Below are 5,414 nucleotides of genomic sequence, written 5' to 3'. Positions count from 1 at the left end.
ATTCCATGAGCGCAATCCATGTCAATTTATGTTCCTCCAACACATGTTAAACAGTTACTCTGATTAGGGTACTGACTTGAAGACTTGCTCAGTCCAGGAAAGGCATGATCAGGCTGTCTGGACTTACTGTTACCCCAATATATCACACCAGATAATGTTGCTACAGCAGGAAGATGAAGTAGCATCACTTCTCTTGAAAGCTAATTAGGCGTGTTTGTAGGCAAAGTAAGATCTTTTGAAATTAACCTGAGTTAATTTAACTACAAGGAGGTAGCAAGGATATTCTGCATCCCAGAGGGGGAATCTTTAGGATGTTGTGCAATCTATAGCCAGTTCAATCAGCAAGAAGGAACATGTGGCCCGTTTTACAGTAAACAACTCTTGTAGCAGTAGGTAAAGGTGGACATTAAACATCCTCCTAACTCTTCCTGGGTATGAAAATTTCTCAAACAACTCACTTTCAAATGACATACATGAAGTAACTTGGAGTATGCTATTTCTCCAGATCATTTCAGCCTTCTCCAGTTTTATTTATCAAAGAATATGGTTCCACTTAATAGCCTGAGCTGCTCCACCTCTGATATTGAGGGAAAATTGGTCATTTTGCGAGAGCTATTCTGCCAGTTCTTGCTGCTGGTGTCAGCAAACTGTTCCTTTCCATGGCTGAATGTCATTTATATTAAAAGTAGCTGCTTACTAATTAGCAGCGATGACAGGTAACTGCTTATTTGTTACAGCATGAGTTAGTAACCAGTATTTGGCTGGACCATAACTCTTTATAACTGGGAAAGTGATTCTTGTTCATAGTAAATCAATAGCCAACCAGTAAAAAATACATTATTCCCCACCACAGTTATCACATTGCCTTTCTAGGATAGAGTAAAATGAGGCAGTGATAGTGATGACTCCTCCTAGCAGGTGAGCTGTTGTATATAGTGATGTATTAACAGGCATGATTGCCGAGGCAGCTACATTCTTTAATGATGTATGGCAACCACTTTTATAGAATTGCTGATAACTGCATAACACAGATCTCCTGTGTGAGTGTGTGTGTGTATACATATATATATACATACATATATATATCTACATATATATACATACATATACATATATACATACATACATATATATACATATACATATACCATACATATATGAAAAATCTATTGAACAATTGTCTAAAGAGACAAGCTGTTTTGTACTAAGACAAAATCCAATATATATTTTCTGATTTCTAGAAGAGCTGTATATAAAGGTATAACTCAAAAGTCAGACGGTAAATGATAAAATCCATGGAAAGCTAGGAAATCCTAGCACCCAGGACTGTTCTCTCTGTAAATGTCATATAGCGAAAAGAAATAAAGGGAAAGGCATGGTGCCTCTGGATGCAACAACCATAGCTCTGAGTTCTACTTAAAAATTCCCTTCATTCTTCCTTGCGCCTCACATAAGAAAGGCAGGACATAAATGAAATATAAATGAAATCCAGAAATACATTTGAAGTGACACAGAAATGGCTTATTTAAAATACTGCTTGTCTGCAACAAAAACTTCCAACAGGTCAGTTGCAGAGTCACTATAAATCTTGCCTTGCAAAAATGAATACAAAGTGCCTTGACAGGCTATTTTAAGAGATTTGGGCACTCAGGGCAGAAAATACCAGATAGCCCTTTGGGAACTGAGAATATGTAGGGTTACCATTATCTGGACCCCAGAATCAACCACATGCTTCAGCAAACGCGGAGGTTTCTGCTGCCATCTAATGATGGTTTAGATTTTTCCAGCCCACAAATGGTAGCTTTCTAATGGGATGCCCTTTGAAAATTGGCCTTCATTGTTCCTTCAAACAGCCACTGACTTTGGCTAGAAGCAGGGTGAGGCAGGGCCTCCTGCTTTGCAAAACCTATGAATCCAGCTTGAGTCATTGAGAATCAGACAGCATACAAGTTGCTGCTGCTGCTGTTATTCTGTTGGCTCCAGCAACTTACCTGTACACCACATGGGCTTCCCAGAGGTACCTGACCTGATTGTTGCATTCCCTTTTCCTGAAATAAGGGGATAATGAAGCAAAGACCTAGAAGAGACAGCCTGAATTTTCACCAAAAGGTGAAACTCGGTGCAGGCAAAGAGGAAGGAATGTTTCTGGTGGTGGTTTGTAAACACTGAGTGGGATCCTTCCTTCTCCACCAGGAACTCCGTGTTGAATAGAGACAACGTGGAGACAGGCATCAGGAAAGGATCCTGGAAGGGCAACAGCTTTCTCTCGTGCCCCAACCTCCAAAGCCTTTTGTCTTGCTTCCTGCATGCATAAAAGGAGAGGGGGCTGTTAACTGCAGCTGCTTGCAAGAGAACCAGACAGAGAGGAAAAATCTCTGTATATCAAATGCACCTCCAGCTATTCAACCACACAATGATCAAAATAAGAATCGATTTCCTCAATGCAAGGAGTTCAGTGGAAAGAATAAACACTAGAGTCCTGGTTTTCCACCACCACAAGGTTTCATGCTGAAATACACATATACCTCATTACTTTGCAGGTACCTCAAATCTGTTTCATGTGCTGGGAGAAAATAATGCTTGATAGTGCTACTTTAAGACAAGGGTGAGCTGATGGGAGTTCCAATTATCTAAGGAAATGTATTTAGATAAGGAGTAAAACTAAGCAGAACTATTACCATTTTCAGGAGGGTAAGACCTTTCCTGGTTAATATTTTAAAGTATGTTAAAAGCCTCACTTGGATTGTCTGCACACCTCTGTCCTATCATTCTATTATAAGAATTTTCAAAGGAAATGGCACTGTAAATGTGCAAATTAAAGCTGTGTGCCTTGAGGAAATTTAGTTTAATACCTATTCCCACATGAACATGGAATACAGAAAATGTATATGTAAGAGAGTCAAAGGGGAGCTGAGGAAGAATTTTTCCTAGATCAGTGATTCCCCACTATACCATTGAAATGTACTCCAACCATTCTTACTAAGAGTTATCATTAAACGTAATTATATACTGTATAGTTTATCCTGTTCTTCTTCATAGGTGACATTTCTTGCTAGCTGAGGTTCTTGTGAGCTGTAGTTCAAACGCTTCTGGCCAATGTTAGTCCATCTTTTTCTAATCTGGAACTGTGATTGCCTATAGCAGACATGTCAAACACAAGAAGGGGGGGGGGGATCCGGCCTGCAAAGTGGTTTCATGTGGCCCATGAAGCCATCCTGGAAACAGTGAGGGAACGGCCCCCACTGCCATGGCCCTGGCCCAGAGACCCTCCTTCTGCCAGACCCCCTCAGATCTGTCCAACTCCTGCCCAGGCCCCCATAGGCACCCTTGATGCGAATGATGTATAGCTGGCCATGCTCACCCAGTAGGCCAAACGCACTCTAGCCACGCCCACCCAGTTGGCCACGCCCACCCTGGCCATACCCACCCGGCCCCTTGAGGGCAATTGCAATCCTGATGCGGCCCTCAATGACATTGAGTTTGACACCCCTGACCTATAGCCACCATCATCTCTCAGCAGAGTGAACCACCATGCTTTCTGGGAACAAAAGTTGTGGTCTTCTGGTCCATTTGGAGCTACAGAACTATATCGAGGAAGGCTAACTTAAATCATGGAGACAGGAATATGATAGCCTGCAGATTTATTTTTTTAAGTGTTTTGCTGGCCTTAAAGAGAAATTCACTTGCCAGTCAGATTCTGACAAGACTGAGCAAAGCCATTCGAGAGCCAATTATGGGCATAGAGGCCTTCTCTCTATCCTCCCCGCCCCCCCCCAATGGACCGTCTTAACCAGAGGCTCCGCTTCCAGCTGTTTCCAGCAACGGCCCCTTGCAAGAGATTTGTTGGATGACCTGAACCGTCCGGCTCGTTTCTTCGAGAAGTTGTTTGCCTCCCCCATGTCGCAGTGGGAAGCTTCGATCTCCGTCCGTGACAGCGGCTCGCAGCAAATGGAAAGCTCAGATAACCGCCCCATTGCCTCCAAACTACACTCGCTTGCTGCAGTGGCACGTAAGAATAATAACATACCTAATAGCAGGGGTCTTCAAACTTGGCCCTTTTATGACTTGTGGACTTCAACTCCCAGAATTCCTCAGCCAGCAAAGCTGGCTGAGGAATTCTGGGAGTTGAAGTCCACAAGTCATAAAAGGGCCAAGTTTGAAGACCCCTGCTAATAGCCTCAGCAGCCTCCGGGCTAAAAGCCCTCACAGCGGGGCCAGAGGGAAGTACCGTCTATTTCCCCCCTCTCTCTCACACACACACAACACACACACACACACACTCAGTCGTGCTGGGCGGAACGCGCGCGCGCTCCATCCCCAATGAGCAGGGCGGGGGGGGGGGGCGGCACAGACAAGCGCTGCCTCGTGCCGAAAAAAGGCACCGTGCAACAACGCTGCGCGCCAACCGTGTGCCCGTGTAACATAGCTGCGCGCCATGCGTGCTTCTACGCGGCCCACGTGCTCCTAACGCTATCCCAATACAAACCGATCCTGTCCGGTTGGCTTTGCCGCCCGAGCCCGGCTGCTGCTGCTGCTGCTGCTGCTGCTGCTCGTTCAGTTCCCTCGCCTCCGTTCCAAAGACCGAGAGCCCTGGGTGATTTGAGACGGCGCAGACGGTCGGGAAAGCGCCCGCTGTTTCTAGGATGGCTGAAAAACCGCAGCAGGCTCCTGGCCTTTCTTTGCGAAGGAAGAGAGGCAAAAGAAGAAAGGAGGACCGCGAAAGCAAAGGAGGAGAGAGGAAGAAAGCCATGGCCAGGCGTTAGATCGGTCTTCCGCTCAGCTTTGTTTTGTTTTTTAATTGGTCTCGAGCGACGCGCGGGGGGGGGATTTGGGTCGGAGGCAGGACGCCGCTCAAGCACCGCTCAGAGGATTTAATTGCCCCCCCTCCCCCGCCCCTCTTTAACTAGAGGAAATCAAACGGGGGGGGGGAATGGGGGGGGGGAAAGAAGTACACATGACTCGCAGATAAATTTTGCAAGCTTATACGTTTAATTAGAGGCCGCAATTAGCAGATTGCCCTTTTGCTCGGCAGAACTCTCTTTACTGAGCCATCTAGGAAATAACGGACGACGGCGATGGTTTGGACAAGGAAGCTAGTTTAAAAGAAGACAGTCTAAAATTGTTAACGCTTATAGGTCCGTCTCACCGGTCGAACATCTGAAAAATAAAAAGACACCCAAACGAGCCTGCCAGTTAAGTGCAGTAACAATTTTCGCCCGCGAGAAGTGGCGGCGAACTGCAGCTGCGGCACGCGGGCCATTTATTATTATTATTTTTTTAAAAGGCAGTATTCTTCTAGGAAGGGGCGGAGCCGGCGGTCGGCACGCCCTTTCCACAGAGCACCCTTTGCTCTTCAAGTTGAAAGCCACTTTTTCTGAAAGTTCCTTATTCTTCCGCTGCGTGAAGTTACAGTT

This window comes from Vipera berus, assembly GCF_964194415.1.
Source record: "Vipera berus genome assembly, chromosome: 1".
In the NCBI taxonomy this organism is placed as follows: domain Eukaryota; kingdom Metazoa; phylum Chordata; class Lepidosauria; order Squamata; family Viperidae; genus Vipera; species Vipera berus.
The sequence above is the reverse complement of the archived record's forward strand: the minus strand, read 5'-3'. Positions refer to the sequence as shown.